The sequence below is a fragment of the Schistocerca piceifrons genome, chromosome 5 (genome assembly GCF_021461385.2).
Source record: "Schistocerca piceifrons isolate TAMUIC-IGC-003096 chromosome 5, iqSchPice1.1, whole genome shotgun sequence".
Taxonomy (NCBI): Eukaryota; Metazoa; Arthropoda; class Insecta; order Orthoptera; family Acrididae; genus Schistocerca; species Schistocerca piceifrons.
In genome coordinates, this window is record NC_060142.1 from 454,363,560 (window position 1) to 454,379,757 (window position 16,198).

A 16,198-nucleotide genomic window follows, 5' to 3' on the forward strand; every position below is an offset into this window, starting at 1 on the left:
TAGGTCTCATACGGAGGCATATAGACAGTCGTTTCTCCCTCGTTCTATTTGCGACTGTAACAGGAAAGAAAATGCCTAGTAGCGGTACGCTTTACCCTCCGCCACGCGTCGTAAGGTGGACTGCGGAGTATCGATGTAGATGTAGACATAGCTACACTATGTGGTTCACACCAGAAGATAGCGAGTCAGCAGGACTAGTGCCCACAAGATCGTTGTAGCAAGACTGAATACCGCAACATCCAAAGTCACAGAAAATAAACGCAAAATAAATCATTTTAAAAAAGCTTATAAAAGTTCATCTGATCCCTTCCTAAGAGACAGTCTTCACTCCTCCCAGTTTGATTATGTAGCGTAGACCATATGTGGTTTAATTTCAAAGAAATAGCATCGACGGCAGTAGAGAGATATGTATCAAATAGACTAAATTAATAAGATGTGTTACTGATCCTCCTTGGTATACAAAACATGTCATAAAACTGTTGCGTAAGCAACAAAAGAAGCATGCCAAATTTAAAAGAGCGCAAAATCTCCACATTTGGTGATGTTTTACTGAAGTTCGAAACTTAACGCGGTCTTCAATGCGAGATTCTTACAAAAGTTTCCACAACGTAAGTGTGACTCGAAATGAGGCAGGTAATCCAAAGAAGTTTTCGTTGTATGTTAAGTACACCAGTGGCAAGACACATTCAATACATTCACTGCGTGGCAGCAATGGTAACTTTATTGTGAGAAGTATCAATTGACTCTAACTAATGAAAAGTGTGAAGTCATCTACATGAGTACTAAAAGGAGGAGGAGGAGGAGATAAGTGTTTTAAGTCCCGTCGACAACGAGGTCATTAGAGACGGAGCACAAGCTCGGATTAGAGAAGGATTGGGAAGGAAACCGGCCGCGCCCTTTCAATGGAACCCTCCTGGCATTCGCCTGAAACGAATTAGGGAAATCACGGAAAACCTAAATCAGGATGGTAGGAGACGAGTTTGAACCTTCGTCCACCTGAATGCGAGTCCAGTGTGCTAACCACTGCCCCACCTCACTCGGTACTAGAAGGAATTCTCTTAATTTCGGTTACACATCAAATCACAAAACTAAAAGCTGTCACTTCGTCTAAATAGCTAGGGATTACTATTACAAATAACTTAAATTGGAGCGATCACATAGATAATGTTGTGGGGAAAGCAAACCAAAGGCTGCGATTTGTTGGGAGAATACTTAGTAAATGTTGCAGATCTACTAAAGGGACTGCTTAGACCATGTTTGTTTACCCTCCTCTGGAGTACTGCTGTGCGGTGTATGATCCGCATCAGGTAGGACTGACGGAGAGCATCCTAAAAGTTCAAAGAAGAGAAACTCGTTTTCTATGATCACGAAGCAGGATATGATAAGCTAGTTAGAGCGTCACTAAAACAGAGGGGTTTTTCGTTGAGGCAGGAACTTCTCATGACATTTCAATCACCAACTGTCTCCTCCGAACGCGAAAATATTTGTTTCATGCTCACCTAGGTAGGAAGGAATTATCATTGTAATAAAATAAGAGGAATCAGAGCTCGCATGGAAAGACCTAAGTATTCCTTTTCCTCGCACGATCTTCGCGAGTGGGACAGAGAAAAAGATGAACCCTCTGCCAGGAACTTAAACCGTATGAGGTAGCGCAGTGCTTAGCACACTGGACTCGCATTCTGGAGGATGACGGTTCAAACCCGCCTCCGGCCATCCTGATTTAGGTTTTCCGTGATTTCGGGTAAGTCGCTTCAGGCAAATGACGGGATGGTTCCTTTGAAAGGGCACGGCCAACTTCCTTCCCCATCCTTCCCTAATCCGATTGGACCCCTCCCCCAAATCATCCACCCAAATCAACCAACCAGGAACTTAATTGTAACTGCAAAGTAGTCATGTAGATGTAGATGAAATGGGGCCAAGGAAGTTAAAGAAAAAGCTTTTCTGTGTTAGGAAGCACGTGTTAGCCCAACATGGAAATGCCGTTGTAAATCAGTTTCTGAAGAAATTACTTAACAAATGGATAAATTGCAACGATGATTACTTGAGATTCTAATATATCACCCCACTGGATGAATAATATACAGGGAACGGAACAGTGTGAGCAAACCACAGGAAAAAACAGCATGAGCAGGGGAAGACATTGCGGGACAGTACTGTTGATTTGGAGCCTGGGAGGAGGCGGTCAGTTGCCTGGCATATTGATTCTGCTTTCAGATGGTAACCTTTTCAGTGCCTGCTTCTGCCACTACTGACAGCGTCTTGATGGTACGAGACAAAATTGAGGTGGAGCGCAAAACGCCCGGGCAGCTGTAGTTGCTGCTGCTGAATCGCCGGCTGACCTCAGTGCCCAAGGCATAACCAATACCTTACCTCACGCCATCGATCATTTCCAGTCGTCGAGAAGTAGACAGAACTTGTAATCCTATATGTATATATGTCTCCAGTGTTACCCAGGAAAAACGTCGTGAGAGATTTTTGCTAAACAAGTTAGTATTTTATAACAATATTTATTCATGGTTCATTAAAATTTTTCAAAAATTTTTTTTGCTTTACAGTTTTCGCATATTGTTACTGTAGTGACGTAACAAGACTGTTACGCCACCCTAGGTAGCCGATTGAAAGGCACGCGTACACACACGCCGACGGGCGTCAAGTACTGGAACAGGCTACGTAATTAATGCTATGAAGAAAAGTACGTAGCTGGATTAATACTTATCTTTAATCAATCATTGTGGTACATCGCTCTTGACGATACACAGGAGACTTCAATTACAATCACTGTAAGGCTAATGGCGCCTTGCTAGTTGGTAGCCATTAACTTAGCTGAAGGCTATTCTGTCTCTCGGCTAATGAGAGAGAAAGGCTTCGTACATCTAGTCGCTAGCTAGGTCGTCCGTACAACTGGGGCGAGTGCTTGTTCGTATCACGAGAGCTGCCTTGTGGTGGCGCTAGGTCTGCGATCACACAGTGGCGACACGCGGGTCCGACATGTACTAAATGGACCGCGGCCGATTTAAACTACCACCTAGCAAGTGTGGTGTCTGGCGGTGACACCACAGTTACTATATTTTCTGTAGATGTAAAGTGTATTATACTGGTGGTTGAAGTTCTTTGCATTGTACGTGAATAATGTAACTAAAATACTATGTAAATTGTTTATTATGTTAAATAACTTTCTTAAAACCTTACGTATTTAAAAGTATTTTTGTGTATAAATTGTTCATGTTGATGTAAGTTTGACAATTTAAGAAATGGTCACGCTTAGCAACAATATAAGAAAAGGTGTTATGTAAAAGCCAGTGTGCTTTTATTTGAAACAAAAGTGGCTCTGGGGAGTGGAAAAGGTGGCAAGGGCGAATTGGCGCTCTACCCGAAGCAAGCACGGGAAGTAAGACACGCAGTCTGTAGGCAGCAGTGATTGAGGCAACACCTTGGTGGAGTAGAAGAAGCTTTGCCAGCAAATACACACAAAATGCCTCAGATGGAGACTGCAAACGGCTTAAGGCACAGCTGCGAGTTGTTGGGCTACTGTTTGTAGGATTGACCGACGCCAAGAAGAGAAATTAAGGCCGTACTGTGGGTAGTGTAGCTGCCATAATTGTTCGCCACACCCAAGCCTACAGCTACCAGATACGACTTTTTTATAATAAATTTACTTTTGTACAGCGTGAACCATTAATTTAAACTGTGTTTTAATACTCATTCTTGAACTTTAAAGAAATCGGTTAACCTTGTTATTTTTCTTGAAATTTAAAGAAATCGTTTCACCCTGTTCTTTCATCCTAATCACACACCTATATTGGGTTCCTTCCCGATGTTTGTGAATACGAGTATACTATTTCACAAACTTATGAAGTGCCAAGTTAATATAAAGAAGCACCATTTAAACTGTTTCTGTGTTTTCTTAGTGACTGCGAAGTGCTAGTAAGAGTTTGCTTACATAAAATTGAATCAGATTGTAGCGAAGTTAAATGAATCTGGTAAATCACTACACAGACTTAGTTCGAAGAATAACAGCTTTTGAAAGTAAATTCCAATAATAAAGAGGTTTCCTTGAAGTGAAATGATCAGTACAAAAAGTATGTGCTTTAGTATCTAAGTGTTTTAGAATTTAAGTCTGTTTAATATAGAGAATTATTTTCTATAAGTCCCCTCTGGCCAACTTTTTTGTACTGGACCTTTGCCCTTTTAAAACGTAATGCATAAGGGTATAGTAGTCAAAAAGAAACTCCATTGTCTACACTAACATTGATTACGTGGAGTAACATTAATTTGAAGAACCAAATTAAACAGTAGGAAGAAAGTAGACAAAATTCATACTTCTGCTTTGCTAATACTTCACTGTTTCATTGCCTGGATAGGCTGGCGACCATTAGTACATGTTTTAAACTACTAAATGAACTTAGAACTGAATTGCTCTCGCTTCAGTGTAATATTATTCATACTGCGTTTCTATTTCACGGCTAGGTAAAATCTTAGGAGAAAAATTGAATAGTCTGATTTATTTATCCATTAGACACAACTCACGGTCAGACCCTGTAAAAAGGGTGACTCTATAGATTAGCTTTTAAAGGCACACTTTCATGCTGAGCTTTTATTACCGAAAACGTAATTATAAGTAATGAAGTAAAGAAATAATTTAAGCCATAGGTATAGTACACGGCTGTATGCAGCCACTGGAAACATCTGAAGATTTTTGATCGTCATATTATTGGTGAAAGAGGAAGAGTCACCTTTTGTTTTCTAGGTCTTGTCTAGATCGGACGTATGTGGTATACCTCCATTACTACTACATTATTTCATTACTTTATTCACGAGTTGCAACCAAACGGTACTTGTAATCACATAATGTAAGTATGCTTTTAAACTGTGTTTTTATTTCAGAATACACTGTTATTAATAACCAATGTATGTTTTATTTTGTGTCTTTAGTCATTGTAAGATTGTTGGGTGACTTGGCATGTCAAAAGGTTCCGTACTTTTAAGCAAAAAGTCGTCCAGCTCGATCCACCGTCGGCTTCGGATGCTGCCATATTACGAAGTCCGAATTTAGTGAAACACAGAGAACAGAAACACGATTAAAAACAAATAAACGGACCTTTAACGAAAATGACATGCTCAAGAGCCGATAGTTTGTATAATTTTTTTAAATACATTATTATAATTAATTGTATGGTCTCGATCCAGTTACGAATGATCAAAAAAATTAATGAAATTGGCGACTTCGTGTCTGGACGCATTGTTTTATGTATTATATTGTCTTCATTTTGTTACATGTTTATTGCAGACGACACACGGGATACGAGACGGGAATACATTGAAGTAAGACAAATTACTGGATTCTATGCCAACACCTGAAATTACGATGCAATTGCTGATGCAGGGTAGGCACCGCATCTTTATATCAGCAATCTTGCCCAAGCGCTTTGTATTATCGTAGCTTATGGTAGGTTTTCTTGTTGTGATGAAAGCTCCGAAAATTTCACCTTGAGGTCGGGCAATTTTCCATTTCCGTAGCAATGATTTTAATATGAATTATTTTCATTATTCATAAAGTGTAACAATAGTTTTATCAGTTCACAATATGGCCGACTTTATATTCTGTGCGACGTAATATGGCGTGCAGCCATTAGTATTCAGAATTCCAACATTACTTTCGACAATTAATTTTCTTGTTCAGACACTGTCGCACAGCAAGATTAATTTTTAAATTTATTCTGATTACACATACGAGTTTAAGTTTTTGTTGTGTCATACATTACGTGTGGCATAGTACTGACCAGAAAACAATTAGCAAAGATGGAGAAACAGAGACTGCAAACACAGACGCAATCCGACTCTGACATGAGATTAAATAATAAAAGTGACATTACCATTGACTCGAATACTAACGAGCGACAGTTAGTAAATAATTCTGGTAACGTAAATTTAGAAAACAGACCGTTCACCAGTGATATGCCTGAATCTATTCCGAACCGTTTTTGCTGTCTCACGTCATCTCTAACGACGTGGATGGGGTGGAACAGTTGCACATCACCAGTATTGCGAGATGTTATGAAACAAATGACACAACATGACCAACAGATGACTCTGTACGCACCACTTTCAAAACAGCTAATGATGAGATGAAAACACGACATGATGAAACTAAATCAGATTTAGCTGCACTTAAAACATCAAACGACGCTTTGTGTAGCCGTGTTGAGGAGATAAATAATAGACTGACTGGACAAGTGTCCGACCTCAAGGTGAAATTTTCAGAGCTTTCATTACAACAAGAAAACACAAATAAAGATTTTACAGATTTGCAAGCACAAGTGAACAATTTCAATAAAACATGCGAGTCTGTAGTTACTCCGATTAAATCTTATCTAGCAGCGGACGATGATATACGCTTATTGCTGATGTCGGAAATAAGGTTGACACATTTAACAAAAAGCTTTCTGACAAAGTAGGATTACGTACTGATAACTATTTTTCGTGCATCAATAGAGAATTTCACAGTTGGATAGAGCAAAAAGGCAAATATTTTGACGAGTGCTTACAAAAAAATTGCCTGCTGTTGTCCACGACACTGTCGCGGAATTTATAAATAACAACAAACACGTAATCAGTCAAGCAACACAATCTGCCGCTACGCAATCGAAACAGTTTGACAATTACGTAAACCAGTGTGCAATGGCTGTAGTAGCAACCAAAACACACAATTTGGCAATGAACTCAAGTACATTTATGACGCATACACAGCGCACACTACGTACTCACAACAACAACAGTACGCATCTCGACACGACACACTGCGATAACATTTTCGCTGCCATTCACCAGTTGAACCGTACAGTAATCATTCTGAAACTAAACTATACTAACGACCAAGCTCTCACATTTCTGTTAACTTGTAACCTAGTACATCCCAGATTGTCACGTTGGGCTTTATCTTTGCAAAACTATTCCTTTGAAATCGTATATATTAAGGGTAAAGACAACATCATTGCCGACTCTTTGTGTCGTCTACCTCAAGGCTTGAATGAGTATAGCTCTGGCCTGGAGAATGTGAATGATTACCGAATACTTCTTATGTAGGATAAGCTATATTACCAGTATTATATCGACTTATGTAGAAATATATCAACACTGCAGAAACCTGATCATCATTGGTATAAGGTAAGAGTTTTACTCACAAATCAATCTTACCATCCTCTGTCCAAGCGATATTTGATACATAATGATGTGTTACTTTATCGCCGTCATCCTGAAGCCACCACTAGGTTTCTTTGTATTCCTAAGGATTCTGAACGGAACCTAATTTGGCACACACATTTTGTTTGGGGTCATTATGGTGCCAAGAAGTGCCTGGCAAAGCTTAACGTCTATTGTTACTTTTGCAATATGAGACGTAAGATCCACAGTATATTGAAAACATGTGCGATCTGTCTAAAATCTAAGCCGCTGAACTTGTCTATGAAGCTTGATTTGCATTCTATTCTACCCAGCAAACCTCTAGAAATTGTGTGTTCTGACATAAGTGGTCCACAACCCACAAGCGCTGGTGGTGTGAAATATTTTCGTTCATTTTACTAGTTAAACTGTATGCTATAAGATCTGCTACTGCCATTGCCGTCATTCGTCATTACTTATGTGACTACATTCCTCACGTGGGAAAACCAATAGCTATTTTAGCCAACAATGCTGTATACTATACTGGGTACAAGTGGCGTAAATTTCTCAAAGATAATAGCATTAAGGGTATTTTTATCTTAAGGTATAGTTCCCAGTGTAATCTCACTGAACGTGTGTTCCGTGTGATTAACAGATTCATGAGAACCTACATTTCTATCAAACATACCAGTTCGGTAACATATTTGTCTTTATTTGAAGGGGTACACAACAACATGTTTATGAAGCTCCGTTCACTCCTAATGAGCTCATGTTCGATCGAAAAGAAGACAACGATTGGACAACGCCATTACCAAAACTTTATTTTCAGCAAGCAACAGACGACGAAAAGGTAAGGGAAGTCAGTGCAACGCTGACTGTGGAAGCCAAAATTAGGAGCAAAACTTATGCACGTACTGTCAAGAGGAAGAAGGAATTTAAAGCTGGTATGTTAGTGCTTTTGCATACTCCCCATACGTCGTCCGCTCTTCAGCGGCGCAATGCGAAGTGGTGTCTGCTGTGCGGGGGTCCTTACGTTATTGTCAGCATTCCACATCCTGGTACATATCTGCTGTACCATCCAAAAACAAACAGAATTGTTGGACTATATGCTCACTGTGCTCTTGGAGTATACCATGCTGAACAGTAAACACATCTGTGGATCGCGCTTAAGACATACACAATTGTCAAATACACGTACCTCACAGTACCACAAGAGAGAAGCTACGTAGTATAAGAGTTTTATTTCAGCTATTCTTGTCAGCAGAAGAAGGAGGAAGAAGAGATTCGTCTTCGCCCAATACTTACGGCAGCCTCTTAAAATTTTAAAGCACATTCTATATTAACTTTTATCCAGGTGTGGAGAAGATATATTTTCAGCCTACGAGATTGACTATCTGCACCGTCAGTCTTCGACTACTAACGCTGATTGACGAGAATACTTAATCATCCTACATCCTTGCACTTTCACCTTGAAACTGATTGGATACGCGTCTCACCATTGAACACACGCTCTTACGAGTAGCTAAGGCCATGCTTACACTGCACACTTACACTCGTGTCGCGAGTACTTTTTTGTGTATGATGCCAGTTCATTGCTTTTTCCATTTGCTTATTTGTAGTTGTGCGCTTGGTCTTACGGCTGGTGTGGGATGTCCTGTCTAATTCTCCTCTATTTTAGGTGATATGATTTGCAAAAGAAAATCATAAATCTAAACTTGTAATGATTGCAAATACTGTAAACATTGTAAAGCTATATCAGAAATATTTCTATGTGACCAATCATACTTGTGAGAAGACAAGAGAAATATGTTTCTATGTTTATGTTATACCAACAGATAATATGTTTTTATGTATTTGTACCTATGTAATAAACCTATATGTAACATGTTTCCATGTATTTATCTGTATTTGGGTAAAGCTAAATGATATATGCTCACTTGTATACGTTATCTGTACTTGTTGCATGTACCCACATGAGAAAAATTAAGATACTTGAATAACCTGAAACTATTTGTCGACGTTTACTATACACGTTGCTGAACTTGTGACCATGAAGAAACTGGTGTGCAAAACCGCATAATTGAAAAAGGCTTTTCATAATATAATGCTATGTATACAGGCATGGTGAACTATTTATGTTTGAAATTTGTTTATAAACTGTTAATGTAGAATCGTATTACGAATTGTTTATGCAAAGACTTGACGACGGGCATTTGTTCTACGTCACAACTACTTCTGAACGAATGTTTGTATATCGCTTGAAAAAACTGAGTACATGGGAAAAAAACTGTCATAGTGAAGTGCACCGACACTTTTGTGTGCATTGCAAATTGACATTTACTGTGCTGCATCTCTGTATATCTGTATCTCTGCAAGTATGTATAGCAAGAACTGGTTCCCTACTGCACCTACGGGCGCTTCGTTGCAAAACAAGGAAGACCACTCGACGGGTGTAGGGAGTCTCTTTAGTAAATCTGCTGCGTTTTCTCAGTTTTCTGCCAATAAACTATAGTCTTTGGTTTGCTTCACCCGCAACATTATCTATGTGATCCTTCCAGATCATATTATTTGTAGCAGTAGTCTCTAAATATTTAATTGTATTTATAGCCTTTCGATTGGTGCGATTTATCGTGTATCTGAAATCTAGCGGATTCCTTTTGGTACTCATGTGGATGACTTCACACTTTTCGTTATTTGGAGTCAATTGCCACTTTTCACACCGTATAGATATCTTGTACAAATCGCTTTGCGGGTTGTCTTAATCATCTAGTGAGTTAATGAGACGGTAACAGACATCATCATCTGTAAACAATCTGAGAGTACTATTCAGACCGTCTCCTGAATCGTTTATATAGTTCAGAAACAGCAGAAGACTATAACACATCCTTGGGAAACGCCTGGAATTAGTTCAGTTTTAATGACTTTCCGTCAGTTAGTACGAACTGTGTCCTTTCAGACAAGAAAACACGAATCCAGTAGGACAAAAAAAAAGTGGTTCAAATGGCTCTGAGCACTATGGGACTTAACATCTGAGGCCATCAGTCCCCTAGAACTTAGAACTACTTAAACCTAACCAACCTAAGGACATCACGCACATCCATGACCGGGGCAGGGTTCGAACCTGCTATCGTAGCGGTTGCGTGGTTCCAGACTGAAGCGCCTAGAGCCGCTCAGCCCCAGTAGCACAACTGAGACATTAATCCATAGGCATGAAATCTGATTGGACGTCGCTTGTGAGGTGCGGTGTCAAAAGCCTTGTGGAAATGTAAATGTGCGGAATCAGTTTCACATCCCCTTTCACTAGCACTCATTATTTCTTGAGAATGAAGAGCTAGTTGTGCTTAACAAGAACGATATTTTCTGCATCAGTGTTGGCTATTTGTCAATAAATCGCTTTTCTCGAGATAAATCACTGATTGGGTCTTTCTTCTGCTGCCCTCTTTTGATTTTCTGCCAGATTTCGAGAGAGAGTTGTGTTATGGAAAGTGTCAAAAGCACCTCACATCTCTTATTGTTTGGTGCAGTTGGACATCAACCAGTCGAGTTTGAAAGTTAATCACCTGTACAGTAGAGCAATATTCAACTTATGAGTATACTGCTGTCAAGACAGTTTTTACGGCTTTTGTATGTAGTGTAAGGTGGCGTGGTCTCCTGGCCTTCATATCTTACATATTCCGTCCTCACAATCGTACTCTGCACATCAAGACGCTTCATTCGAACCCAAATTCGATAATGTAGAGTGAATTTTGTACGAATTCATGCAAGCGATATGTAAATCTAATAAGTAAATTACAAGAGTGCACTGAGGTTGAAAGAAGTCGAAGCTGGCGTACACAACGTGACAGCCACAGGAAATTCCATTCTAAAGAGGAAACCAGCCCGCTGGGGAGACCATCCCTTCAGAGGGTTGAGTCAACACACTTACTTTGGCTGAAGCGACCGCCCAGAGAGAAGACAGCGTTTGCCGGAGCAAAAGGATAATGTCCCCTCTGTTCGACATAAAAGCAAATTCCGCTACATTGTGTGAGAGCGCCCAAAAAACGCATTTTTCATGGACCAACTGCATAGTTACGGAGTTCTCACAGGAGGACAGTATACATCTAACGGAGATGCTACATATTTCCGCATTGGGCGACTCAAACAAAACGTCATTCTCCCGTTTAAAAGAGCAACGCTGATTGGCGGAATATTTCTGACGCAAACAGCCAGAGGAGTGAGGGAAGACAGCGAATGATATACTTTGCAACTTTTCCAGAAAAAGGTGCCATTCCGTTGTCGCCCTTGGAGCAGGAACACGTAACGAGAGCAAGTGCGCTCGTACATGTACACAGAAAGCAAGGAACAAGGTCTCTTCTCAGTACTTTACTGGGAGAGCACCTCTGTCGTTAGCAAATCAGAGTGATGCACTATATTGAGTCGCTTGCAATTAAGCATTGTTCAATGTGTTGGCCGCCACACTTATTGTGCGGTGTGAACACGGACAGAGAACTAGTTCAATGCCTGCAAGCGAGTATTGAGTGGCATCACGGTGGACTGATTATCTGAGCAGTGCACCACGCCAATAGTTAGACTAGGGGCGAATAGGAGTCCTCGACTTCATCAAGGTATAGGGAGAGTTTGATTCAAGAAGGTCAATCCAGATAGAAAGAGATAGTTGTGTTATTTGTCAGCAGCGAGTGACGCAGGCAGCAGTTGTCGCAGCTCACAGTATTGTGCGCTACGGCGTATGTGAGCCCCATTTGTCCTCCCTAACAATACACTCCACTACATTTCTCACGTGACAACCTTGACTGTACCCAGAAAAATTTATTCAAGTTGTGTAGGCGCGGCTCTAAGCCATTCTGCTGAGTAAATAACATTCCTAAAGAAAAGGGAGAAAAGAACCTTTCAATACCTTGTAAAATAATAGCATTCCTATCTATAAGAGGCAATCTGCTGTTCCGAAAAGAACTCGGTAACTTACTAATTTTTTATAAGAAAAAGTTTCACTTGATTTCTCAGATTTTTTTCTGCAATAAATAATATTTTTTGTTTGTTTAATGTTTTTCTTACACGAACTAGCAATACTTCTGTACTCAAGTACCCCACTAGTTATGTATGAATATAGAATATTTTCCCTACAGCAGACGACTCCAGAAGATATTTGTTGCTGAATGTTTTTCAAGCAGTTCTTGTTGGTACGTTAGGAGCATCTGTCGGACTTCTGTAGTAGTGTGAGGTGGAAATTGCTTCTTGCAGGGGCCAAAGAGTACTTTTAGGATCAATTCAACTTGACAAAATAAAACCCACACACTCACAGTAACATCCATATTCTGAAGCTGATGACCTACCCCCTAAGCCACATGTATGGTGCCGTTTCACTCGTTTGTTGCCGTTTCGAATCCTGATGGCGGAAGGAATTTTCACCTCCAGTATTTGGTCTGCAAAAGCGGCAGTGAACACCAGACACTGTGACAATATCCTAGATTTAACCCCAGACCTCTCTGAGGCATCTCATGAAGTGAGGTGCATGCGACGCTGTCGTCACTCGTACACTTGGTACTCCATTCTCAAACCATCAAACGTCTCAAAAAAATGGCTCTGAGCACTATGGGACTTAACATCTGAGTTCATCAGTCCCCTAGAACTTAGACCTACTTAAACGTAACTAACCTAAGGACATCACACACATCCATGCCCGAGGCAGGATTCGAACATGCGACCACAGCGGTCGCGCGGTTCCAGACTGAAGCGCCTAGAACCGCTCGGCCACACCGGCCAGCTCAAACGTCTCACACACGACGTCATGTTATACGCACACCCATTACAGTCATTACTCAGATTCAGTTCCTGGGTCGATTTGTCTCACTTTCTTAAGCACGCAGTGGCCTACTCTCGCCGTAACACATCGGAATTTCCGAGTTACTGATTCGCTGTAAAGGTCGCCACACACGAGCGATGGATCACAACGGTTCGTCACATGCGATATCAGCAGCAATTGGTGGCTCGCCTCCATATCCCACACACGAGAGATTTGCCAAGCAATTTCGATCAGTACTGCGAACGTCGCTGCGTCGAGAACTTTTGCTATGGAAAATGAACTATGATTAGCAGCAGTTACAGTTGATTTCCGTATTCCCATGAATACTTGCAAAACATAAATTTAAAATAAACGAGAACTATAATTCATTAAACGTGTTAGGATACAGTTTAAGGGAACTGTATGTTACTTTACGGAATGTACTACATTTTCCACTGACGGCAAATGGGATATGTGAGTAGCGCTACTGTTTACCGTAACTGTAGTTATAAACTGTTGTAACGTCCACTTAGAAAAATTATACATGGCTGTGTTTAAACTGACACACAATATTTTTAGCGCAACGCAGTCTGACTTTAAATAGTCCCTACAAAAGAATGCCCCCGACTAACATTAACCTACACCTTTCACAAACCACTTACCTCACAAAGATCTTCGTTACTCGAACTACTGCAATAGAACGAGCGCCACTACTGCCAGCTAAATAAAAGATTCAAACTACTGAAGGCACTAACTACTGATAGGCATAGTTAGAAAATGAAAGATTTTGATAGAGAACAAACAATGTATTTACGTCACTAGTGTTCAAAAGTCGTAATATGTATAGCAGTTCATGACAGCCAGTCTTACAAATTTGAAAACTGCCCCATTTCTCTCCCAACATCCACCACTGCTGGCGGCTCACCTCCAACTGCGCAACGCTATGTGCTGTTAACATCCAGCTGCCCAACACTACAATGGCAGACAACAATGCAAACTAGCCACAGACTGCACACAACACAGCTAGTGATTTTCATACAGAGCACTACGTGGCGTTACCAATATAAAAACCTAAACAGCCTATTTACATAGTCCCCATGCTCCCCACAAAAAATTTTAGAAATTGTTTTGGGCAGTGGCCAATGCAGATTTGAAAAAAAATTTTCATAATTACAATAACAAAGAAATCAAATGCACACACTTATTGATACAATGTTGGTCAAAAGCTAAAATTTTCTCACAGTCCATAAAGACAGTCCTGATTATTCATCACAGTAAAATTGCTTTGTTGTTTTTGTTCAAAGTCTGAGCAGTAAAAGAAAATGCACGTGGAAGTAGTGGATTTCCATGCAGTCTTGAAGAAGTAGTGTTGTCCTTCCAACAGAAAGACAGTGCAGACCCTTGACATGCAGACAGGTAATGGGCCCCAACAGCAAACCCACAGCAGAGTCAGTCGAAGTTTTGAAGAATATTGGTAGGTTAGGTCATCACAGAGCAGACACACTGTAGTCCTGGTAGAGATTATGATATTGGTGGGCCACCATAGGTGCAGACCCACTGCAGTCCTTGTAGAAATTATGGTATTGGTGGGTCATCAAAGGTGCAGACCCACTGCAGTCCTTGTAGAAATTATGGTATTGGTGGGTCATCAAAGGTGCAGACCCACTGCAGTCCTTGTAGAGATGGCCAGCAGCCATCTACTGCGACTGTGCAGGTGCACAATCACCATCGAAGAGTCTTGTGGACAATGTAGCAAGTCCATAAACCACCACTTGTGCACTCACAATAAATTTTTTTGAAATGTCCTTAGAACCAGCAATGCTGTATCCAGTCCCTTGCCGAATTATTAACACACGTCCAAACACTAACAGTCCCAACTGCTCACATACTGTGCATATATTATGACCAACAGAAACGTGTGCAGTGAAATGATACTTAATTTGAAGAACTGGTGTCTATACAATTATAAATTTACAACATAAGAATACAATTACAAAGATACAGAAAACATCATTAAAAACATAATAATACAGATAACATTTGTAGTAATACAGGCTTTACAAAAGAAGAGAAATAAACATATACATCAGTGTTACAGGAATTATGACATAAGTAAATATATAAAGATGAGAATAACTTTTGAAACATCAACTTCACACATGAGCAACAAAACAAAATAGAATAAATAATGTCTAAGCATATTTACAAAGTAAATAACATATTATCAAAAAAATTCTACAATGTAACTCTCATCAGATAAACACATAACGACAGGAAGAACACAAATACCCAAGGGTACACAAACACATAGTGGGATAACACAAGCAAAGGACAGGGTTTGTTTTACTGCAGTAATTTGCAAACAAAACTTTCTTTACTACTTGGAGATCTCCCTTCATTCTTCATTATTTCCAAAAAGTCCTACCTATACCTGCTTTCTGTACTTTTTTCCTATAACTTCTCAATGCATTTCTTCCAATTCATCGCAACTCATTCTCTTATATAGTCTACCCCCTCTTAAGCTAACTTAAATCTACTGAGCTCAGATACTAAACAAAGGGATGAGGTAATGCAGCAGTGCAAAACAATTAACACAAACAGCAATGATAAAAAATGCAAATTGGCAAAGCAAGCAGCATAAATTAGAAAAGCAAACGCAATATTACAAATAAAATAAGGCAACGCGCAGCAAACAAGAAAAATAAATCCGTAGTAAAACTGGCTTAACAGAGCAATAGAAAGCCAAATTCAGTAACATTATGCCTGGCAAACAGCAGCAGCAAAAGCAATAACTTATATCTAAACATGACAAAGCTCAAGCAGAAAAAATATTACAGTAAAAATGGCCATGTTTAATACCTATGTCACATCTTAACACTAGGGTGATGCATTGCCTTAACTTACACTACTAAATAAGTTACCCAGTCACTGACAAAAATTATGTATGCAATTCCTGTGAAGAGAAATGTCTTTTTGTGCTCCCTGTTTTTTTTTAAGTAGATTATAAAGTTATTATTTACTGGATCTGTAGGCATAAAATATTTATATTAGTACATCCATAAAATTTTATTTTAACCAATGCTGCAGTGCAGCTAGAAACTAGATATTAAACAAAATGAGCAATCTCTCAACTGCAAAGACAATAGATGTAAAAAGTTTCTCATCATTTCATTAGGCCTTTTAGTAAATATCATAAATGAAGAGCTCCATAGTGTAATCATATGTTTTCAAGTTTGATTGTGTCGTATTTGCGATGCTTTC